We start from the raw sequence: 26,490 nt of genomic DNA, 5'->3' as shown, positions 1-26,490 counted from the left end.
ACTCTTTTTGACAGTTATTAAATATATTAATTTTCTGATGGTAATTTAAATGTAATAACCATATGAAAAATGTAAGTCTTGTTTTCCCATCAGAAAAGAAGAAACTGGGAAGTATCTTGAGAGCCATAAATTAGAGTATGAAAGACCCTTAAACTGCCATTCAGGAAGTGGAGTGGAATTCTGTGTGTCAGAATTGAATTCGAAAAATATAATGTGGTTACAGTTAAAGGGGCTATTCTATGTAGTATTTCCCTAACCCCATTAGAAAGATAAAACAGCCTTACCAGAGTAATTAGTAAGCCAGAAACACAGGCGAAAGACAAGCTCTTGAATTTTTGGTTAATTCTACTGAAATAAACGCATAAATAATGTAAGGGAAAGGGTTTGTTGAAGCAGATAGCTTGAAAATCAAATAACTTGGGAGTAAACATTGGCTCTTATTGGTACAATACTCTGCCAAGGACCTGGATTTATTTCCCTGAGGTGAGGCTCGTTGGCTCAGCTCTGTTCCATGGCTCTAGGCGGTACCCTGTAGCCTTAGCCAGGTCTTCGGCAAAGGCACACTGTTGGCCCCAAGGGAACGAGACCGGAGACCAGGCAAAATGCCTACATATATGTAACATTAGAAAAACAATCCGAAGGGCATTCCTCTCATAAATGAAAGATAGCACATTATTAGTAATGAAAATGACACTTTTATTCAGAAACATCTATTTTAGGATATGGATGGTTCTTAATATCTTTCATTGTTAAAAGCCCCAAAAGAGCCCCAGAAACTGGTGGGAAGCAAGCATGATGGAATTTAAGGTTGGCTGGTGGTATCATCCCTATCATTGCTTTTGAGGCAGAACAGGCTGATTTCTTGTTTATTATAAAGACCTTTCTTTCAGACACACCCAGACTATCATATTCACATCCTGCTTCTTTGGCAACTCATTTCATTTTGCGTCTTACATTTTTCTTCCTTTTTATTTTTAATGTTACCAAGGTAATATATGTGTGTAGTTTAAAAATAAAGTTTAAATTGAAGAAAGGCAGTCCCTTTATTCGTATTTCTTCACTCCCCAGTCCCACTTGAACCTTTCAGCTGTATCTTCTAGTATTTCCCTCTGTATTTCTAAGTGATATGCTTATGTTGCCATTTCTTGATTTATCAGCATTATACATTGTTAACTTCTTACTATGGAAAATGAGAAATTTAAACTCTCTCCCGTTCTCTCACACACATTTACTTACATTATTAATTCAAATACCAGTAAATTATATATATACAAAAAAACCCCAAATACCAGGAAATAATATTCACTGTTGAACTCAGTGTTCTATCATGATTCCATTTTTTGGCTCATACAACATTTTGTCACTCATTTTCTGTTTTGTTCTCATTTGCCTTGTTTTCTGTTTACCCAACATTCACTCCCCACCCCCACCAGGTCCCTCCAGAATTGCCAAATACCCATCATTTTTTTTTTCACAAGCACTCAGATACTTAGGAAAAATAGCAAAAATTCTACTAGTTCCATTTTTCCCTGTAAACCTCTTTTTTTACCACCCTGTGTGCTCCTGTTTTAATCTAGAACAGCTGCTCCTCTTATAACCAGCTTTCATCATCCTGTATTGGATCACCTACTTCCCAGATCCTATTATCAGTCTCCATTTACTCCCTCACTTTGACAAAGCATATGCAACCTGAGAAAAGATACATGAAAAGTAAAGCTTTGAGTCCTTGTAACCTGTCTTCTCTTAAGGGTTTCGCTCAAGCTGGAGACTTGCTTGGCAATTCTTGGCTATATAACAGGGATACATGATAAAAGCGATGAGAGGCTCTGTGTGGATGTGAGGTGAGGGGTTGAGACTTGCTGTCTGGTGGGTTTGCTGGAATGGTGATCAGACAGCAGCTGGCCTCTTCAGCAGGAACACTCCAAATATCAGAGTTCTTTTTCTCTAAGGATCTTAGTTTCTCTACTTCATTATTGTGAGCAGAGCAGGAATGGTATTATAAACCCGGATGTGTCTAAGAATGTTAGAGCAGGCAGATAGCTAGATATGAGCAAAGAAAGGAGGCCATGGGCCAAATGGCAGGAAACCATACAACTTGTGAACAACAGGGGTCCTTGGGCAGACAGAGAAAAGCAGGAACTTCTGGACTGACAGGAAACCACACATTTTGGGGTGACAAGGATCCTAGAGGCAAAGAAAGGTGGGGAAAGGCAGGAATCTCCAGTGTCCAAATGTAACCTTTTGCTCATTATGCCCTCATTACAATAAAATTAGCCTTGCAGATTAGAAGTGCCCATCATGCACCAATGCCATGACACTTCCGATCTAGACTAAATAAGGACAAAAATCCCTCCTCCCCTCAAGAGGACAGAACAGGGATAAAAATCAGGAAATACAACCCCTCCCCACACACACACGGTAAGTTCTTGATTTACTTCACCAAGGTTACACAAATTGAGCAGAAGTGAAGTGCCTATCAGAGCAGGCGCAAAGCAGCATTATTCCTGGAGCCCTTTTGAGTCCCTAATGTGAGGCCCACAGTAGCAGGTAATACTGCTTGAGTAAGGCAGAGTCTTTCTGGGTGTAAGTAATCTGATTTTGTGCTACACTGTGTCCTTTTTCTATGTGTGGTTTATACACACACCACTGTTCAGGAAGAATTAAATAACATTTGCACTTATGTTTAAGGGAATATTAATAAACATCAGGTTCTCCTGCTTCTTCAATTGAACTCAGCATCGTGAAGCTACATGTCACCCAGGGTGAAAAAGCAGAGTCAGTGTGTCCCCAGGTGCCTCTGAGAAGTATTTCTTTCTTGAGTGTTCCAGAAAACCCATTTCTCTGTGGGTATTTACATAAGTGAATTTGATCACTGTACACAGAAGGTAAGAAGTGATAAGAGGAATATGTATGTACACACAGAAACACATATGGACATGTGGCTTTAGATATTCACAAACAAACGTTGCTAAGATGATTAGTGTATTCTCTTATGCAAACAGATACAAGGCAGCTTTTAGGATAATACTGGGCTTCAAAGGGTCAGAGAGGAGAAATTAACCACGTAGAAAAGAAAATCTCTTGATTAGGAAAAAAAAAGACAGTGACAGAAACTGCAAATGTTGGATCATGTTTATAATTTTGTTTCTCTCTTCTTGGTTGGCTTGCAACAAGGGTTGGATACAGTGACAGGGAAAGACTAGAGAACTTTAAGTCCTGGCCAATCTAGAATAAGGGAAATCAGGGTTAGATTAAATAGTGATAAATGGCTGAGTTTAGAGTTGCGACTACAATCATTAAATTCAACAGTGATTATTTTGGCACCTACTGTGCGCTCAGTAGGTTCTGTGAGAATGCAGAGATAAGCAAGACTCAGTTCTTGGCATCAAGTAATTTTCAGTCTAGCGTTTGGGTATGAATACTCACACAACTCTAATGCAAGGCCAAATACAGGAGCTGTTAGACAGAAGCACAGGGCCATGTTATTCAAAAAGAGAGAGATCAGACTCATAGGGATGGGGGGTGTGGTGGAAGAAAAGAGAAAAGCCTCAGTGAGGGAGGAGGTACTCAGATGGAGCTGGAAAGAAGAGTAGAAGTTCAATAAGAAAAAGGGACTGAAGGGCAGCGTGAACAAACAGCCTAGCACTGGCAAAGTATGGACTGTTGGGAAAGCAAAATTTGTTCATTCACTCATTCATCTAGGTCTCTGCTCTATGAGATTGGTTCTATTCTGACTGAGGGTACCATGGAAGAAAGGAGTATTTGATTTAAGCACATCTCTAGTTATTTATTTGTTTGTTTGTTTGTTTATTTGTTGAAATATAGTTGACTTACAATGTTGTGTTAGTTTCTGGTGTGATTCAGTTTTATATTTTTTTCGTATTTTTTCTTTTTAAAAATTTTTTATTGAAATGTTGATTTACAATGTTAGTTTCAGGTATACAGCGAAGTGATTTAGTTATACATACACATACATATATATTTTTTCTTTTCAGATTCTTTTTCATTAGAGATTATTACAAGCTATTGAATGTAGTTCCCTATGCTCTACAGTAGAACATTGTTGCTTATCTATTTTGTATATAGTAGTTTGTATCTGCTAATCCCAAACTTATAATTTATCCCTCTTCCCTTCTCCTTTGGTAACCATAAGTTTATTTTCTTTGTGAGTCTGTTTCTGTTTTGTAAATAAGTTCATTTGTCCTATTTTTTAAGATTCCACATGTAAGCAATATCATATGCTATTTGTCTTTCCCTGTCTGACTTACTTCACTTAGTATGATGATCTCTAGGTCCATCCATGTTGTTGCAAATGACGTTATTTTTTTTTTAATGGCTGAGTAGTAGTATTCCAAAGTATATATACAACTTCTTTATCCAGTCATCTATCGATGGACATTAGGTTGCTTCCATGCCTCAGCTATTGTAAATAAGCACATGTGTAGTTTTGATAGCAGAGATGGCACTTCTATCTATATCTTCCCCCACTGGTCAAGACACAGCCTTCTGAACTGAATGAAATAGAGCAAACACATGAATTTGAAGAGTGCACTGAAATAATTCTGATATGAAGGTATGGTTACTGCTTTGCTGGTGAATATCTTGCTTTCTGGGTGACTGTGAGCAATGCTCTTTTATATAACAAAGGAATTGTCTACACTGTGACAGGCACTTTGGGGGTAGAGCAGTGAAATAAGACTGAGACCCTGCCCTCAGTGAGCTCAGAGTCTCTGAGGGACTAGGATGGCATTACACACAGAGTGCAAGTCACTTAACTTTTTGGAGCCTCACTTTCCTTATCTCTGAAAATGGAGCTTGGAATGGCTTTCCTACATGGGGACGTGTTGAGTCTTAAATTACTGTATGGGAAAGACCTGTTACAAAGTCTGAAGGGCATCAGAAATATTCAGTGATAGATTGTGTGAAGTTGGCTGTTCTCTCCGCTCTGAGTTCCTCGTCATCTTAGAGAGGAGTCTCCTGGGCCAGACTGAACCAGGGTAAGAGTCCTCTTATCTGCTGCAGTGATGAGTCAGATGAATGCCTCGACTCCAACACATTAGCCTGGCTCTCTGACACTCTGTTTCTAGAATAAGCATATTTCTACTGGATTGGCCCATTGGGAAAATGGATTCTTAGCTGGGCGTAGTCAGGCGTCTCAACACTGGGTCTGGGCTCTTCCTGCTGGGATGCTGTGAGCAGTCTGTATCTCACCAGACTGCGGCTGCTCCCCAAAGTAAACCTTGTTAGGCTCTTCGGCTGACATCTTTTCTTCCAAGTGGGATGTGCAACAGCAAACTGAGAGCTTTCAGAAATCTATACATGGATAACTTTTACTGAAAATATTGCTATTAATGCAACTGCATTCACCTAAGAGTAATGGAACAAGAGAAGGGGGAGTGGGCTTTTAAAATTGATTGCTTGGGTGAACACAGTGTGTACTAAGTTTGTTCTTCAATTGGACTTGTGACAGCTTTCAGCTATGTTTGAAACACCCGAGAAATTTCTCTTTTGTCCCTTGACGGGAAGTGGCTAAATCGATTTGGGTTATTTGTCTGGAAAACTGTCTTACTCTCTGGAAAACTGTCTCTCTGGATGCATAGAACAGCCTCTTTTATAAAGACGAGGCCCTGGGTCATTGGCTACCTTCTATAATTACAAAGTACACAACGTCTATGAGCAATACAGAATGTATAGTTTCTCTTTGCAAATGTTCTGGCTGAATTGCAGCTGTTTTTCATTATTTCTAAATAAAAAGTCCTGAATGGGTTGTGACAACTGCCAGACAGGTGTTATTTAAATAAATAAATAAACAAAACATTGGAAGAATTCTGATGACATTTTTCAAAGATATGTCATCTCAGGTAGTTAGAATAATAAGCATGAGCATGGGTCTCCCCCAGTGGAGTCTGCACCTGGGGAAGTTGAGTGACAGCGCTGGCAGGGAGGCAGGGTACCTAGTTAAAGAATCGCTGCCCCAGGAGTATATGGCAGATGAAAGGAGCACAAAGGTTGGATGGCCCCCTGGTAACTTGCCTATTTCTATCTGGTACCTAATGAGTAAATTGGAGGAAATTTGATGTGCCTCTTGATGTGACTAGAGACTAGTACCTTAAGAAGCAATACCGAATCCAAACAGAGAGAGCGTTTTTTGAAGATGGAAGCTGCATCATGGGAAGTAGCTTGGTTTTTCCAATCTATGAAATAGATAAGATGATACTGTCTTTCTGTTTACCTCTACAGGCTCTCTATGTAGATTAAGTTAAATGAGGCAGTGCGTGCAAAACAGTATAATGCCTACCTGTCACGGGGTGGGAACTTTATAAAGAGTTATTTGAAAAACTAGTGGATACATGAACAGAGGAAATTGGGAAGCTGCAATTGGGAGTTTCCCTTTGAGAGGAAACAGAGGCTGCTCCTGAGTAAATCTCTGAGGATCTTAAATGGAAATAAGTGAGGAGTCTGTAAGAGGGAGAAAGTTCTAGGCAACAGGTAGACAGCATGGCCAACCACATGGCCTTCTCTGGTCCTATCAGAGAAGAAGCTACAAAGAGTCCTCTTTTACTTCTTACAATTCCTTCATCCTCTTAATCCTACAAATTTAGTTTGCCAACTGAGTATCTATACCGCCTTCTCTTTTGTTAAGCATGGATCATTATGCTATTATAGTACTATTTCCAGTATGAGGTTCTCTTTTTTATTAATAGTAATAACATTAACAATAGGTACAATTTTCGGAATGCTTATTATATGCTAGGCACTTGGAGAAGCACCTTTGCATGCCTTACCTCATTTAATACTTAGTATCCTTTAACATATAGGTATTATTATCTTCATTTTAAAGATGAAGAAACTGAGGCGCAATGAGGTTGAATAATTTTTATAAAATCATATAGCCAGAAGAATGTGACTACATGTCAGAAAAATATTAAGAATTACTAAATATTTTAAAATAGTGTATTGGAGGAAAGGAACAAAGGAAATGGAATTGCTTTGTCAGTCTAGGTGAAGTCTGAGGAGTGAATTCTTAATCATCTTCAAGTTTATGGAGGAATACTGTAAGAGAGATATAGCCTAATTGTCCTTGATTTCTCTAGGGATAGTAGCAAGAAGAAATGGGCTAATGTGAATGAAAAGACATAAAGAAGGTACCATATCCTGTGGTCAAGTCTCTGAAATAAGTGACCCATGGATGACGGCCAATTCCACAGTTAGCCAGGAGGCTTGATTGATTTGTTGAAATACTTTCTCTGTAACAAGGGTCAAATGAGCTAACCTTCTGAAACACAAGGCTCAAGGTATAAGAACATGTTTCTGCTTCCAGATCTATTTTGCTTTCTGTCCATTGCTTTAGAGAGATACATTTTATTACGCTATTTTCATGTTTTAAAGCCAACAACTTGGTGGTTCAATTAACGTTTTTATACAGTGTGGAAAACATTGTTTTTTTACATTTTCAAATAAAATATTCTCCTCTAAAATCCTAAATTCATATTGATTCTGAAATACCAATTAATATCATTCCTGAGGACAATCTTGAAATCTCAGGATCAGGGATCTAGGCTGCATGTTCTTTGAGTACACACCTAAGATGATCTTTAGCCCTTGGGAAAAATAAGTTAAATAATTGCTGAAATTATGACCAGAAAGGATATAGGAGTTTGATCTGTAATCTCAGAATAGGTTGTATGTATATAGCAGGATATATAGTAAGTATCAAGATCCAAAATCTCTTTAATATGTATGACTTGATAATTTCATAGTGAAGTGAATCCATAGCACCTTCCTCAGGTACAGTGATGCTACATATCAAACAAGCACCAAGGAAATCAAATGCTTTCTCAGTTTAATTATCATTCCTATAATGTGCAAAGTTATTTCTCGATCTTTCATGAATTTCTCTTGTGCTTACAACTGTAGTACCTAGGCACTTAATGAATCAATTAACAGTGAAATCAGTATACCATCCACCTTTCTAGCAGCAACCAGAGATCACTTACAGGGTTATGTTTACATTAGTTCCCTAGAGTACTTAGAACAATGTAGGTATTAAATGATGATTAATAACAATACAGGTGGTCTATGCATTAAAGAGGATTAGATTATAACTTTGTTGTTTGTTTGTTTGTTTTTGTAATGGAGGTACTAGTGATTGATCTCAGGATTTCATGCATGCTAAGCACACGCTCTAGCACTGAACTATACCCCCCCAAGATTATAACTTTGAATCAGTTTTTTGAAATGCTTTCACTTGAAACAGGCCTGAAATTGATCTAAGGGAACAGCCATGAACTGCAAATACATTTTTTTTCTTTCGACTGGAATATGGACAAAATGTGTATTTAATCATTACTACTGCCTTATTATGCTCACGGGGTCTAGGCCTATCTGTTTTTTGTTTGTTTGTTTGTTTGTTTAATCTAGATACTTTCCTGAAGTCCCTACCTTTGGACTTAATAGCAGATGAAGTATTACTAGTTTCCCCACCCAATCTCTTTGAAGGATTTATGAGCAATTGTATTAGCCTCAGGGATCTCCTTCATGGACTTGTTCTCAGCTCTGGTGTTTGACAGGACAAACCTCCTAAACACCAGAACTTAAGTCTTTCCTACCTAAACTGGTTGTTGAGTCCTATCTCTTTGATTTCAAAGAGGGAATCTTGGAGTTCCTGATACTTGACCCTGACCCGAACAAATTTTGCTCTGACCATTGACTACAGGAGGGGTCCTATAGACTAGTATTTGCTATCTGACTGAGTTCACAAAGTCCTTAAAAATCTTATGAAACTTATGGACAGTTGCCCCAGAAAAATTTTTCATAACAATCCTAGCTTATTTACAGATCCCTAGATGCTCATCGGTGAGCCCCAGGTTAAGAATCACTGCTTTAAACTGTCACAGGAGCTTTTTGGTACTCTGGAGCTAGACTCAAAGATTACAGGAAAGTGGTATATTCCAAAAGTTCTTTTGGGAAAAGGTAATTTCCACTCTAAGCAAATTTGTGTAATTTATCTCCTAGTTTGACATCGTCCAGAAACTCAAGTTGTATTGAAACTGGCAGGAGGTAATATTTTAATACAAAACTGTAAGTGGAAAATAATATAGCAGTTTTATTTATGTTGCTAAGATTAAGGTCAGAGTATTTTCTTTTGGAATTGTGCATCTCCTGGGTTGGCCAGAATATTAAAGTTCGTCTTATCCAACAACATTTCTGATGCTTGAGTCCCCTCTATGTTGATCAGTTTTCTTTTTGCTTCTGAGTTATCGCTCACATTTTTAATGTGTGAGGAAGGAACAATGATTTTTAAATCAATTAGTCTGAGAATTTAAATATACTTTCTTTTTACATAAGGATAGTTTAGTCTATTGTGACCTCAGGTATTTTTCTCAAAATTGTAAAGAATAAAGCAAATGGATTCATGCAGGAAAAGAATATCACAGAATCCTTTTTTTTTTTTTTTTCTGACCTGTTTCTATCTAGATTCTAATGTTTGGCTTCTGCAGGTGTTGACATGCATTATTATTTTTTTATGATGAGAGATGGTATCGCTTTTTGAATGAGAAAAAGAAGATCATTGGAGCAGATAAAGAAAAATTGAGTCACTTATTTACAAAATGCTTTTCTCTCTGTGACATTCACTACCTAAATTAATAGCATATTTTAGAAATCAGCCTTTTATACGATGGATATTCTAACTCAACAACTTGGATAGAAATGTAATGAAGAGAACAAAGTATTTCTGAATGAATGTCAGTTCCAGGAATTCTAGTTATACTTTCCATCTGTTTTCATCAAACCCCTGGATTCCAAATGTCTTTACCCTTTCACAAATTCTTCCTCCTTCTTTTACTTTCATGCTGAAGTGTGTGAAAACCTTTGTTTTATGTATGAGAAAGGACTGAAAAGTAATGAGACCAACTTCATCAACAAGATAAATGCTAATGAACAGTGACCTTCAAAGTAGACAACTTGGGAACATGCACAATTATCCTAGATGTCCTTGCTAAAAGTAGTTTAAAATTTTATTTCAGAGCTACTTTATGAGCCACATATGCCATTCCACTGGCCAGTGGGGCTAGATCTGTGGTTATCAACCTTGTTTCACACTGGGATCACCTATGAAGCTTTAAAAATATGGAGTCCGGACCTACCTGTAGACATTCAGTTTAATTGGTATGGAGTGTGGCTGGGCATAAGGTTTTTTGGACTTACCCAGTTGGTTCTAATGTGCAGACAGGATTGAGAACCATTGGGTTAAAGATTTAACTAGGTTGTAAAGGTACCTAATACCTTATCTGCCACCTTAAGAATACTTTAAAACCAAATTTCACAGCTTAAAGATATTCAAAGTGAAGTAATAGAGTAGCCTGTCAGGTAATTTACCATGGCTCTCTAAGTCGCCATGATTTCTCCAGTCCAATGGTAATTCAGCACTATGTTTTATAAGTGTGTTGCCCAGAAAGCCATTGAATCATCTTTCATAAAGGAAATCTAAAAAGGAGCATACTCACAAGCAGGGCAGTCTTATTAATTTGACTTTCAGTTGAGTAGGTTTCGATTTATATTTAGTTTGTTAAAGAGGATTGTCTTTGTTCTATACTCTTTTGTATAAGTGGGTACTGAATTAATTTTTTTTAAACCATATAACACAATAAAGAAATTTGTTTACTTTTTTCAGCAAAGGGAGAGAAACAGCTGGAAATACTCTTTTTATCCCATGGTCTTAGCTTATGTGGATTTGAGATTTTGTTCAAACTTCATGGAACTTGCTCTTTCTACCAACAATTTCACCATAATACTGATTTCTTATTAACTATATCTTACAAAATGAGATACTATCTAATACTTCCAAAGTTCCAAATGATTTTACAGAAATACTTGATGTGGCAGAAACATTTTTAGCTCTCCTTCAAATTAATGAGGTTTGACTTTTACTATGTGGATAAACATATTTATTTGATCAATATATTTGATGGAATTAGATTTAGGAGCAGAACTCATTCACTTAGTGATGATAAAACAGAAAATGAAAGCACAATAACTTACAGATAAGATGAATGATAAAAATGTAGTTACAGAAAGAACAGGAGGAAAGTTGAAATTATGGCCTATGTGTTATCCATGGAAAGAGAAACTTTTGAGTAACAAAGAAGCAAACAAAACTCTTCAGTGTGGAAAAGCTCCATATCTATTGATGGTCAACCAAAGAGAGTTCTCAAGTCCACTAATGAGGCTATTACCTTTATGTTCTGGATAATGCTGCAGACCTTGTTCTCTATTAATGCAAATCCAAACATTAAAGGGGTGTTACTGAATTTCATGATAGTTGTTTAGAACTACCTATGAGGAACTGATAGAATCCCAATTAATAAGCAAGGCTGGGGGGATCTGAAAGAAAATACTTAAATGCAGGCATCTGCCTATTCCCACAAAACCTAGGTTTTTCAAAAATTGCATGGAATTCTACTGCCCATGTAAAATTTCAGAAATGATTCTTATATGAGATGAGGAACTTTTTCTTATTTACTGGGGTGGTAAAGACCTTTAAAAAAATTCAGATGTGTTTCATGCATGTACTTCATAGACTAATGTTTTGTCCCCTTTCATTCTTTAAAAATACCATAATAACCACAGTTTATTGAGCTTATGCTAGATGCCAGGTACAGTGCTCTGTTACATTGAAATATAAAATTGCTGCATTTGACCATTGTTGATCTACGTAAACAGCAGTTGCATATAGTTCAACCTAATACATTATTTCAGTTTATTCTTAAAACTACACTATGAGGTGGTTACTATAATCTTCATTTCATAGATGAGGAAGCTAAGGTTCAGAGAACTCATTTATCTTGAGTCCAGAACAAGGTAATGGCAGAGGGATGATTCAAACCCCAAATGACCCAACTCCAAAGTAAGTTTCTAGTACAGTAGTATTATTTCTGGCATTTTCCAATTTATTTAAATGATGTAAGCAGAAGGCACATCTATGATAAAGGTTCAACTTTCCATTGTGCAAGAATAGAGCTGTATTGATGGATATAAGTTATTTTAGTTACACTAAATTGGAAGTTACAAATTAAGAAGGCATGACAAAATACAAAAGTATGAATGCCAAAGACAAATGCAAATTTTACCCTAGCTGGCATAGATCTAAATGTTATCTTATGTGGTTGCTAAAAATTAACAACTATACATACTTAACCATGTGGGTGTGAAACCATGCAGTAATTTACTCTGTGACTTTGAGCAATTAACTTTCCAGTCAGAGCTTTAGCTTACCCATATGTAGGATGAAGAGTTAGGCTTAACTCATCTTTAAGATAATTTCCACATGGAGTAGTCTGTGATTGGGATGCTATACATTTTAGCACTTAGATTCTTTCATATAGTATTCACTCAATATGTCCTATGGAATAAATGGATTTTTAAAAATCAGCAAAATAAAAGGCAGACATTTTAGTTTTTGCCTGTTCATTCAAACATATTTGAACATCTATGTACTCACCATCTTGCCTCCTTGCCTAGGGCTGGTTAGGGGGAGGGGGCTAGAGGTCGGGGGAGGGGAATGGAGGTGTTCAGGGTCAGTAGGGAGACAATGAAGAGGTATCATGCCAGGAGTGAAAAGAGCAGGTGTGCATACTAGAATATACAGAATATAGAATATAGGAGGATGATATGGCCATGCCCTGAGATAGGAAACATTGAAGGAGAGATTGAGTTGATGAGAAGTGTTCAGTTTGGGATATGTTAGGTATATCTTACTGTCTGTGAGACATTCAAAGTCAAGATGTCCTATTGGACTTTGAGGACTGGAGCTCAGAAGGGAGAAGGTGGCTGGAGATCCATGCTGGGGAGTGTTTGTTTATTCGTAAATAAATGTTATTTCTTTATTTGTTCTGTGTGTGGTTTAGCTACACATTAGGAGCTGTTTATAGAAGACAGACACAATGAATACACTGAGAAGCAATGTCAAGAAAAGGGAGGGAAAGGGATTTCAAGAAAAGATGCTGAGAATCTAGTAAGGACTTTCCAAAGCCGTACTGTGGGAAGAAAGCTGAGATTGGAAGCTGGGGTACACAGTTATGAAATGGATCATAGGAATGTGAATTGGGTTTCAGGAAAGTTCTGTGAGGTCTTCCAAATCCCTTCTTCCTCATTTAATGCAATCTCTGTTTGGTTGCCTATACATATACAGTAGCCTTTGCCACTTAAAGGTCCTACTTAATCTCAGACATCACTGTAGCAGCTGATAGGAAGGGTACTTGGAGACTGAGCAAAAAAATGGCAGACCACCCTTCAGAAAATCAAGTAACTGGTAATGAGGGACACTGAGGAGATGGTTTGAAGAAGGAAAGGCATATATTATCACTGCTAATATAAGTAAACCTTTAGTGTTTCCTTCTAGATAATGGAATGAGAAGTGAGAGTCTAGAAGGACAAAAATCAATAAGCCCTTTTCTCTCGTTCAATCCTGTGTGTCACATGGCTGCATTCAAATTTCTGTTTAGATCACTCTTTGTGGAAAGTTCATTGTCTCTTAAGTCCATTAGACTTAAGGAGTGAGGAGTGAGCTATAGATTGGACAATCAAACTAGAGAAGTTGCTGCAGTAGAAGGATCATAAATGGTGAGTGCAGAGGGGGTGCCCAATCTTGGCTTTAATTAGTACTCAACATTAAGTTGATGGTAGAGGACTTTTATCATGTCATTTATCACGAACAGACACTAAAGAACCAGAAGTATATTAACCAAATTGGTTGTTTCCCTTGAAGTGTTTTATTATTTTGTCTATGGTTATTAGTTTGGAGCATTTATTTAGAGAGTTCTTGCTTCTGCCCATTCTCACAGAAGGTGATAAGGGCGTATCTATAGATTTAGACATGATTTTGAAGTTCTGACTTTTCTATTGGACTTACTGTTCCCCCTGGAAATATGTCAAAAGCATGAAGTCAATGAATCCCAGGCAGGAAATACTGTTATCCCTAATTGATAGAACAGAAACAAAAATAATGCCAGGCAAGGTGATACTTTATAGAAGATTTAATTTGCAGAGACAGTGTCAGGATAGCTGGAGCCACATATGAGCTTTAATAGAGCACAGAACAGAGACATAAGCAAATATCTCGTCTTTGCCAATATTCTGAGAAAAATCAGGCCAAGTATTTTTACACTCTGCCAGAGCGAAAACTATGTGGTGTCTGTGCTGTCATAGCCAATGTCTTTTCCTAGGCCTTGGTTGGAGAAAATGGAATTGTCGATGTGAAGGAATGAGGGCAGACACTAAGGAAAACCCCACAGAGGCAACGCAGCACATTGAGTAGTCAGAGAAGAGAAACCCAAGTGAAAGAAATTTTGACTTCCTCTTAAACTCCTGAAAGAGTAACTATTACAGATACCAGAGGGAGAATAAAAATAATTAGATGATTTTATTTTAAAATACTATATCCTTTTGACCTCCATCTCTTCTACTGTTTTACCTGTGTTTCCTCTTGCAGGAGCAACTTGTCAATTCCTTTTACATATTGAGTCATGCAAACCCAATAACTCTGAAATGTTCATGTGTTGCAGTTGTCACTATGATTATGTCTGTTATTTTTGTTGTTATTATTGACCGTCTTTCCCAGATAGTAAATAAACATGAAAATTACTTTAGATACAGGTAAATGGATTTGGCTAAAACAACGTTCTGGCATTCAGATGAGAGCCCTACATGCTTATGATATTGGATGCACTCATTCATTCATTCATTCATTCATACAGAATTATTTATTGAGTTCCTCTATTTTCCTGGCTTTCTCAAGGTACTGAGAGATCGTGGTTATATAAATCCTGCTCTCAAAGCGCTAGCCATCTGTTCAGAATAATTTTGCTTCTCAGAGTCTATGTAAGTTCCATCAGACAATCTCAATCTTTCATATTATTCTCCTTTCTATCACAGTTGACTTTTCTTTTTGAAATGTGAGGACATTGGCGAGAGTTCACCTTGAAATTGCAAATGATAGATGTCAAATGCACTCTGACACCTAATTGTAAACAATATCAATATTCAGGGATTCATTTTGGGTTCTGACTTACCACCTTCTCTTTTAAAATAATAGTGAGGTTACATCAGGAAAAAACTTCTCTGTATCTCAGATTTGAAAACCCTCAAAGTCACATACTCTACCTCTGCCCGACCCAGTTATCAAGGCAGTTCTACTGTCCCCAAATTAGGGATGGAGAACAACAAAATATTTACAAGAATATTTCTTTAGGAAAAAGTATTCTAACTACTGTCTGAACTACAGTGGCACCCAGAAGTTTTCGTGAGGTTAATTCAAATTTGTAAAATACTGCCTCAGTCATCATTCGGAGTCTGGAATCTTTGGCTAAGAATTGCATTCAGGTGAGCTCGATGTTTGTGATTGTCCCTCTGGTAAACCTGAGTATTGCAATGATTTTTGTCCAAGCCACTTATATCAGCAGTGTCCAGTCATAAACCCAGGCTTGGCCATGTGGCCAGAGAAACCAGAAGTCGTGTGATTCAAGATGACCAGTGACGGACAGGGAAAGTGGGTCCTTTCCTGCTCCTTCATATTGACAGAGTTAAAATAGTTGGTCAAAATGTTCTCCCCATTAAAAATATTAACTTTTTGTGTTTTTATCCATTTTTCCCCTCCTCTTCTTGGCAAATCTTTAACTTCACTGTCCACAAATCTAGTTGGGAGCTGACATCATTAGCTGTCATTTTGATTCTAAACCAGGACATGGGTGCCCAACGGAAGATTCAATAATCAGAAAATACTTTCTGTGGAAAGCTATTTACATCTTTGTAGGGTCGATCCCTGTTAGAGACTAACCACTCCTTGGTATTTCATTGATGCCGTTTGGGTTAAATCCTCCATCTCACGTCCATCTAAGCTCCTGGGGCTATTTTGATGCTGCATTAAGAAACTAAATCAACCAATTTATCAATAGGCTACTCACACAGAGAACCGGAGCCAAGACTGCCACAAAAATTAGAATTTTCTTCGTTGGGTTCTATTTTTTCCTTACTTTGATAACAAGAGAGACCAATAATTCTTCGTCAGCTAAAGGATTTTCACGCCATGATCCTTGCCAAATGATGTAAACCAGCAAGTTTTTACAAATCTCATCCATACCCTGCCTCATACAGTTATTCTGTTTAACATGAAGCCAGCTTAATATGTAGTAGTATGCAGTTAGCTTCCTTTTGCCCTGTCAGCCTGGGAGACAAATCACCCCTTCCAATGAGCAAACATCTTTTCCTCGATCAACCTTGCAGTGTGACCTTGGCATGACTCCTCTCTCTTTGGAAGTAATGATACCCGGGTCCCATTAATCTTCCCAGTGATGTTGTCTGGCCTCATGTAATGGTTACCAACCCTTGAGTTGCTCTAAGGAAATGAAGCATTATGCAAATTTGCACTCATTCCACGGAGGTCAACCTTTTCAGTATTTCCCCCAAAAGAATAATGCTTCATTCATGCTAACTCCTGCTTTATGAATGGAGCCTCTTAGGAGCTGTGCTGCCCTTACTCGTTTGCTCTGTAGCCTATATGACCTTCCCTGAGAGAAGGACTCCTTTGCACTGTAATTATGATGACAGACCCGGTGTTGTAAGCTGGCGTCTTGCATCAGCGTAGGCATTTAGGGGTACTAATGGGATTAAGTATTTAGGATATTTGCTTGGCTCTCAGCTCTGTGAAGGGCAAGCCTGCACCCAGTTACAATAGAGAGAAGCAGTTTTCCTCACACTTCTCACTTCCACAACGGTTAAATTATTGTAAAGTGTTAAAGGGACAGTGGAAACTTCCTTTCTGGGCGACTTTCATCTAGTTCTGCGGTGCCAGGATGAGCAAAATGAGTGTGTTCCAGAATATTGTTTTTCAACCTTTTATAATTAGTCAAAAATATTATAAAGCTATGCTCAGCTTTAAGAACAGTATCTGACAAGTAACAAGTCATTATTTGCACTTCAAAAAGCCTTCTTCGCTTGACTAAGGGGTTACAGAAAGTTTCTTGAATGCCATTGTGCATCTCTGCGTTTATTTACAATTGTCACATATTTGACAGAAAGGCTGATGGATAGAAAAATTGAAAGTGCAAGTGTTAGGAACCACTACTAACTGAGGACTAGAAAATATAACACATAAGAGTTAAAATGAAGTCAATGGAAGATTATACTCAATTTAAAAATACTGATGTGTATACAACTTTTGAGAAACTCAACTTCTATGTTACAGAGCCCGTATCAGGGTTAAATGTTTTGGCACTGCCAAGCCCTACTGCCAGCTGCCAGCTGCCAGCTTGGAATAAGGATTAAACATCTTTAGGAATTGCACAGACCAATCTCGTGGTATAGATTTGGGTAGAAGAAAAGACTTGAAAAGCGTAGATGGTTTTGAAACCCAGATTTCCACTTAACTAGCTGTCTAAACTGGGGCAAATTATTTCACCTCTAAGTTTCCTCATCTGTAATTTGGGACAGTAATAATAATAATAATAATACTTTTGGCTGCCATGATGATTAAATTGTCTAATTCCTTTAAAGTGCTTAGCATGGCGCCTGGAGATAGAAACTATTTAATAAGGACTATCAGATATTATTTTCATCATCATCATCACCTTCAGATCCATTGCCTTATCTTCACAGTACTTTCTAAGGCAATAAGGCAATAATTCTCAAACTTTAGCCAGCCGCAGAATCACCTAGAGGCTTTGCTAAACCACAGCTTGCTAGGCCCCACTCCAAGGGCTTTTTTTTTTTTCTTCCAGTTTTATTGAGATACAATTGACATTCAGTGCTGTATAACTTCTAGGTGTACAGAATAATGATGTGACTTACAAACATCATGAAATGATGACCACAGTAAGTTTAGTGAGCTTCCATCATCTCATATAGATACAAGATTAAAGACATAGAAAAAAATTTTTTTCCCTTGTGATGAGAATTCCTTGGATTTACCACTCTCAAGTTTTCTGATTTAGAAAGTATGTGGTGAGGCCCATATATTAACATTTCTACAAGTTCCCAGGTGCAGCTGATGCTACTGGTCTGGGGACCACACTTGAGAGCCATTGTTGTCCTAAGGTATTCAGGGCAGGTTTTAATGTACTTCTTTTTATAAATGGGATAAATCAATATAAGTGGTGTATTGAACAGTCAAAACTCATGTCATATAATCTGAAAGCATCTTAATTTTGCTTCCCACTGTTGCTTTAGTATTTATTCACTGCTGAAAGATCTTCTCTTTGTCACAGATGAAAATCTAGCAGATGTAGACTTTCAGAACACTCTCGATGGGGCAGTTTGTCAAATATTAAGGCTTCTAAGCCAATGATTTGGGACTGATAAGAGAGTTACCTACATAGGAAAATTTTAAGTGGGCCCAGTCATCCATTCCAAATAAAAACATAAATAACAGAAGTTTGAAGGGTCTATGAAAAGGAATGGCTGAAGAAACTTTTCAGTTATGAAATATGTAATGCAGACCTGGTGTCACCCTTTCTCTGCCTTCTGTCTTGTAGAAAGAAGGAAAACATCTCTGAAAGAAGAGAGCTGAAATGGGGGGGGGGGGTAGTATCAGACACACTCTGTAAATAAGGGCAGTTACACAAATTGTTTCTGAAGCTAAAGTTCTTATACCTGGTGGTTGAGAGAAACTTCAAGGCCTTTTGCATTAGACCAATCTGAAATGACAGAATGATAATACTCACCCAGTGTTTCACTATATGATAATAATCTAGGGCAATTAGAAAAGAAATTTTTACCCAAAGGCTGGAGATAAAACCAGGGTTAGAGAAAGCTTTGATTGATAATGCTTAAGAGGTAGAGGGAAAAGTACCTGCTCTGGCTTACAGTTGATTGAAATTCATCTGGAGTTCAGGCCTAAAACAAGTCTCTATCTTTCAAATTTTAGGGAATAAAATAAATATAATATAGGAAAAAATAACAATGTTAAGAACTGAAACTGGAAATCTAAATTTATGAAGGTAAAACAAAATGACTTAGAAATAAAAATCTCCAGGTATTTTCATGTAAAAGGTCAGAAATTAGAAGCAGGGGGAGGAACTAGGAAATGAAGTTTCATGTCCTTGGTCAACAAACACACTTTGAACAAACTTCTGCTTTCCTGTAAGTCTACATTTTATGTTGTATTAAAGTTATAGCACCTCAGTTAATGTTAAGCCCTGACACTAGACTATACAAAAATATACAAATATAAATATTAAAATATATAAAAATAATATAAGTGATCCCATAGTCTGTTTGGCATAATACAATATTTTTCACTCATGTTTCTGCCTATTTAGATATTGGTGGGTGGCTTTCCATAGAGTTCTCCTCCAAGCAGTGACTCAAGACCACAGACCCTGCATATTTAGTAATTCCCCATTCGATAAGTCTTCCTCAGAACTCTGTGCTAGATCCTCTGCTTTCCATTAGCCAACAAGCCAAGAGAGAGAACACGAAGGATCACATGGGATGCTTCATGGCCAGGCCTGGACGTGGTATACATCATTCCTGTCCATATTGCATTGGCCACAACCCAGTCAGTTGCTACCACCTAATTTCAAAGGAGGCTGAGAAATATTCTTTCTGTAGAGTCACGTAAAGGAAATTAGATTGGTTAACATCTAGCTAGTCTCTGCCACAATATGAAATAGATATTTTACACATAAGGAAATCAGGGCTTAATGGACTTCAGGGAGCCAGGAGTTGGTGTTGGATCCAAGATGTGAAGCCAAGTGTATATGATTTTTTTTAAAGTACGTATTTTCCAACACTGCCTTTTCAGCCAACAACTGAAAAATATTCTTACAATGTTCTAGGTCTTTCTGAATGTATATTTGGCAAAGAGAGTGGGGTACAGCATATGATGAGGAGGATAGGGAACAGCCATTGATTTGAGATATACTGAAGTTTCTGTTACTAACCCTCTTGAATTGTGTGAAGAAAAGACTTAAGTTGGTGAAGGCGTGAGGAGGTTAGATTCATGGAAGCCTGTCCTCAATATTTATTGCTGCCTTAATCCACCCAGAAAACTGTCTGGAATAACAATTAGAGGACGTGTCTCTGGCTGCTTTGTTATACTTGCTATCTTCCTCCCAACAGTTGTTTGACAGTATTCGTTTTTATTGCTTTTCATTCTTCCTTCTGTTATTACACTGCCACTGGATGGATATTCAGCAATATTTAGCAAGTGCCAAAGCATCTCTGCTGGATGCAAATCAAGGTTGCCAAAGGCAGCCAAAGCACCACAGGCAGATATATAGCTTAATAACTACTACTCAGTATTGTGCCATATGTTTTTTCCAGAAGTCAGGTATTTGTCGCCAGTTCTCTTTTATCTGGGCTAGTATGACAGAGATGGGGAGTCTAGGAATTGGCAGACTGTGAGAGCCACATGATCAAATTTGTACCTTAGGCAAAGCAGGAAGGAGGCAGCATTCGTCCCCTGCCTTTCTCTTTCCTTTCCTTCATTCACTTCCAGCTCTGTTTTCTTCATCCAAAACCCCATCTTTTCACTTTCGAGTGCTGTTATTCCTCTTCAGATGACCTCTAATTAGTTCCTGATACCTTAGTATAAATTAGTTTAGTGCTTCTGTATCTTCTGGAAACATTTGTGTTTTAAAACTTGATCAGTCTCATTTCTTACAGTGCTATGGATCAGCAGTTCTGAAACTACTTTAAGTGTATACTAGGGATGAATAAATAAAGAAATGTATTGTAGATAATAAAATCTGGATTTCTCATTGTCGGTAAAATAAATTAGAAATAAGCAAACGGGGAATGCTAGAATGAACCCTGTGCTGCTGGATTGGAGATAGATAGATAGATAGATAGATAGATAGATAGATAGATAGATAGATAATGTATATCTAATTTCCTAGCTACATGCACTGAGAGGGCTTAGAAAGAGGGACATCACAGTAGCAATAGGTATACTGAACACATGTATCATGGTTTCTAAATACAACTCTCCAATGAAAAGGACCAGGGATCCTTGGAGAAATGGTTGATTCTACAGCTAGGTTAGGAAAAATACAAGATGATCCTTGTATCGGGAATTTAGAAGGTGCTCTTTAAAAAAAAATGGTTGTATGTTAAAAGGACACAGTAGTCAACCCAAAAGAGTGTCCAATAGCCAAAGTTGGACAATTTAAACAGAAAATAAATGATGATAATATTATATCCGAAGAATAAAACAAATATCCATGTGTCTATAATGATATAAATAAGTGGTTGGTCTGTACCCTGATTGTGGTGGTAGTTATACAAATCTATGCATATGATAAAATTTCATAGAACTACACACACATAAGAGAGACAGAGAGAGAGAATGTAACACCTAATGAAATCCAATAAATTTCATAGTTTAGTTAATAGTATATTTTGTATCAATGGCAATTTCCTGGTTTTGGTAATACACTATGCTTATAGAAGATATTTTCTTTGAGGGAAGGGTATATGAAAACTCACTGTACTATTTTTGTAACTGCCTGTGAGTCTAAAATCATTTCAAATAACTGATTGTTTAAAAAATAATTGAATAAATAAATAGGGGCGAAGGACAAATCTCTCTTACAGAAGAATTCCAAGTAATAAATGTAGAAGTAATGATGGAAATAAGCACCATTAGAATAGTATACTAATAATTGCGATAGGCAAAAGTTTAAGAAGAAATAAAATATTCACATAGCCTGAAACTATCTCCCCCCAAATATAAATTCATTACAAAGAAAAAATAGTAAATTCATAGTGGCAGACACCACCTTAACTAAGTGATCAAGGTTAACATTATGTACCTCTTGATATGATAAACTGAGAAGAGCACAGTGCTTCTATGGTGTACTTTTTAAAAACTCATAAACTCAGTCTAATCACAAGAAAACATCAGATAAACCTAAACTGAGGACTTGCCTGACCAACACTTTGTAAAATACCTGACCAATACTTTTCAAAATAGCAGGACCATTAAAAAAAAAGACTGTCACCGATTGTAGGAGGCTAAGGAGACGTCATGACTGAATGCAACGTGGGATCCTGGCTTGGATCTTGGAACAGAAAAAGGATATTAGTGGGGAAAGTGGTGAAATTTGACTAAAGTCTGTAGTTTAGTTAATAGTATTGCACCAATATTAATTTCTTAGTTTTGATAAAAATGTCATGGTTATGCAAGATGGAATCTAGGTGAAGGGTGTATGAGGATTCTGTGTACCGTTTTTGCAACTTTTCTGTAAGTGATGTATAAGAATATTTTAATGATATATACAAATGAACTGTACCCTATGATGGAAATGGCTTTTAACCTCTCCCTCACCAACTGCTTTTTTTGGGAGTGATAGTATGTCTAGAATCCTTGATCTAGGAAGGAGCAGAAGAAAATATCATTGAGTAAGAGGAATGTGAAATCTGTATGGGTTAGTTTCTAGTTCTGCAGAGAGAATCAGATTTTGTCAGGTTATATATTTTAAGAATGATTGTTTTCTCTATGACAAAGAAAATACATATTAATTAAAGAATACCAAAGAAAGCACAACTAACATTATAAGAATCACTCATAATCCTAGCCTCCAAAGATTATCACCAATAATCTTTTCTATGTGATATGTACACACACATATACATTAATGTGCACACACATAGACACATGCTATCATGACGGCCTAGCATTGGACTTGTCACATGGTGGTTGCTCAATAAACATTTAATGAATTTAAAAATGGGACTATACCTACTCATTTAAATCTTTACATTGTAGGACACCATGTAGCAGGGCCTTTGGTATAAGAAAGACTTAGATTTAAGGCCTGATTCCCTCTCTCCTTCCCTCCCTCTCTCTCTCCCTTCCTCCTTCCCTCCTTCTTCTTTCCTTCCTTCCTCTTTTCCACTGATTTTTCCTCCTTCCTTCCATCCCTCCTTTCTCCCTTTCTCCCTCCCTTCTTCCCCTGGTGCTATAGCCCTTGTGATATAATCAGAAAGGAAAAAAAGACATGGTCCCTGTCTTTCCTTACAGTCTATGGACAAAGTAATATAAATACACAAATAAAATGTAAAATTACAGTTTGCTAAACTCTGTGAAGGAGAGTCACAGTGAGTTGAAAGCCTATAACAGAGAAGTCAGGGATAATGTTTTTTGAGACAGTGATACTTGAACTGAGATACGAATCATGAATTAAATTAATCAGGTGGAGAGAGGAGGTAACAACACGTGTGAAGGCCCTAGTGTGGGTTGGTGGGTTTAGTAATCATTAAACTATTATGGCTGGAGTACAGAGTGATGAAGAGAAAGGGATATGATACTGGAGAGATAAATAGGGACCAGAATATGCAAGGTTTTGTTGGTCATGGTAAGGATATTTTATTTTTTCTTAATCTATCAAGAAATAGTAAGCCACCAAATAATTTTTGATAGTAGAACTATATGATTGAATTTACTTTTTTGAAAGGTTACCCTGGCTGCATAATGGAGAAATATTAGAGATAGGCAGAGCATAGACCACCTGAACTCACAGCCCAGCTCTGCTACTTACTAGTTGTGTGTACTTGAGCAAGCTCCTAAATCTCTCTGTGTCTCAGTTTCCTCATATGTAAAATGAGGATGATGATAATTTTTATTTCATAGGGTTGTTATGAAGAATAAATGAGTTCATATTTGTATAGCGTTTAGGAGAGTATGTGTCTCATGGCAAGTGCTATTTAGTTAAATAAAGAGAAACAGTAAGTGCAAGAAATCGGTTTGGAAGACATTCCTAGGAGAGAGATAGAGATTTGGTGATGCCCTGACATGGTAAGGTAGGGAAGAGATTGTTAAAAATGATAACTTCTAGATTTCTAGCTTATATGACTGGATAGATGGTGGTGTCGCTGACCAAAACAGGAAATAGAATGAAGGAACACTACATACTACCTATGTGCTGCTGTACATTCAGTTTCCTCTTCCTCTTTTGTAAAATAAGAACAAAATATAATTTTTCTGAGCTCTTATTAATTCTCTCTATATAATCCTATCAGATGAAATTGATGACTGTTTTCTCTTTTCCAGTCCTTATATCTTTCATTTCTTTTTCTTGCCTTACTGTGCTGGCTGGTGACTCTAGCAACATGTTGAATAGAAGCAGTTGTAGCAGGCACCCTTCTCTTGTTCCTGATTTTCAGAAGGTATGCTTGTAAACTTTCACCATTAATTGTGAAATTTATTGTAAATTTTTGGTTGATACATTATCAGTATGTAGGAAAATCTTTCTGTTCCTCATCATAAGAAAAAAAAGAAAAAAATTTTTTGTAATTATGAATGATGATGGATGGTAACTAGACTTATTGTGGCAGTCATTTCACAATGTATACAAATATGGAATCATTATGTTGTTTACCTGAAACTAATATAATGTTATATGTCAGTTATACCTCAATTACAAAAAACAAGTCTTCCTGTTTAAGGGCTTAAACTAAGCTCTTTAATCATGAATGGGTTTTCGAATGCTATTTATTTCACCATTCATTGATATGATTATGTAAATTTTCTCTTTTCATCCATGAATTTATAAATTAATGAACTTTTTAATACAAAACCAACCTTGCCGTCGTGCAAATAACCTAAGTTGGTAGCAATCATCTTTACAAGTGTTTGAGTCTTGTGCCTTTTATGTGAAATGATTTTTAATTAATGATTTGATGTTTAAAATGACTTTGGGTTTATTTGAGTTTTCTGTTTCTTCCTGAATCAGTTTTGATACAGGAAATTCTTTAGCTTATTTAAATATTTAAATTTATTGGCATAAAGATTTCCATAGAATTATCTTGGGAGATTTAAAAATTCATCACTGTATATATAGTTATGCCCCTTTTAATTCCTAAGAATATTTATTTGTGCCTTCTCTTTTGTTCAATCTTGACAGAAGTTTGTCAATTTCATTTAGCCTTCTTCTTAGAACCCACTTTTGACTTTATTGATTCTTTCTATTGTATCTTAATTTTTTATTTCATTATTTTCTGTGCTTATCCTTATTTTTTCCCTTCAATTGTTTTGAGTTTAACCCACTTTTATTTTTTTAATTTCTTAAACTGGATGATTTGTTCACAAATACTCAACATTTCTTCATATCTAAATTGAGGGATGTTTCTGTGTAAATACCACTTTAGCTGTGTCTCACAAGCTTGGATATGTAATAAGATATTTTAATTTTCACTCCTTTATAGTTATTTTTAATTCCCATTTTAATTCCTTTTTTGAACTCTAAATTAATTTAGAAAAATGTTTTAGATTTCCAAATGGAGAGAATTTTTTTAAATTTATTTTTTATATTGCTTTCTAGATTAATTGCTTAGGACAAAGAACATGGTCTGTTTAACATAGATTCTCTGAGTCAGTTGAGCCATACTTTTTGGCCAAGTAGAGTTGACTCTTGAACAAGGGAGAAGTTAGGAGCACCAACCCTGGAGCACAGTCAAAAATCTGCATAGTGTTATGTCTGCCTCAAAAACAGAAGAATTAATAAATGACTCACCCAAGGACATGAAGCTGAAACAGTTTGGATAGAATCAGGGCTCAAACCCTAGTTCTTTTGATCCCACATATTGTGATCTCTAATCGAACACAATTTTCCCCATAATTAGTTAATTTAAAGATCGGTAAAGTGAAAATAAAAGTACTAGATTTATTGAAAAGAATCTGCTTGTAAGTGGACCTCAGCAGTTCAAACTCATGTTGTTCAAGGGTCAACTATACATGGTCAAAGTTCATAGATATTCAGTGTGTACTTATAAAACAATTTGTCCCTAACAAATAGAGGATGTACATTTTGTACAAACATACATTGAACATTTAAAAAATATGTGTGTATACCCTGTGTCTCAAACAATAGACAGGATATTTTTTTACAAGCACACATTGAACACTTATGAAAAATGGCATGTACTTGGAGCGTGTGTGTGTGTGTCTATGAAATCTCCATCCATTAAATCACAACTGAGCTGTTTAAATTTGTTTTATTATTTTGGGGTCTTCTTAATATTCTAAATACTAAGAGAGGTGCAGAAAAGGCTCTCACTGTGATGATGGTTTTTTAAAATTTTTGTGATTTTGTCCATTCTGTTTTGCATATTTTTTGTATATATTCATTTTTATTGTAGTATAGTCAGTTTACAGTGTTGTGTCAATTTCTGGTGTACAGCACAATGTATCAGTCATACATGAATATACATATATTCGTTTTCATATTCTTTTTCACTGTAAGTTACAAGATACTGAATATGGTTCCCTGTGCTATACAGTATTAACTTTTTATTTATGTATTTTATATATATTAGTTAGTATCTGCAAATCTTGAACTCCCAATTTACCCCTTCCCCCCCGGTAACTGTAAGTTTGTTTTCTATGTTGATTTGCATATTTTAAGGCTATGCCACTAGATACACACAAGTTTAGAATTGGTATATCTTCCTCCACAGTGTATCTTTAATCTCTTGACTCTCCTTATTCATAAC

This window comes from Camelus dromedarius, chromosome X, assembly GCF_036321535.1.
Source record: "Camelus dromedarius isolate mCamDro1 chromosome X, mCamDro1.pat, whole genome shotgun sequence".
Taxonomy (NCBI): Eukaryota; Metazoa; Chordata; class Mammalia; order Artiodactyla; family Camelidae; genus Camelus; species Camelus dromedarius.
The sequence above is the reverse complement of the archived record's forward strand: the minus strand, read 5'-3'. Positions refer to the sequence as shown.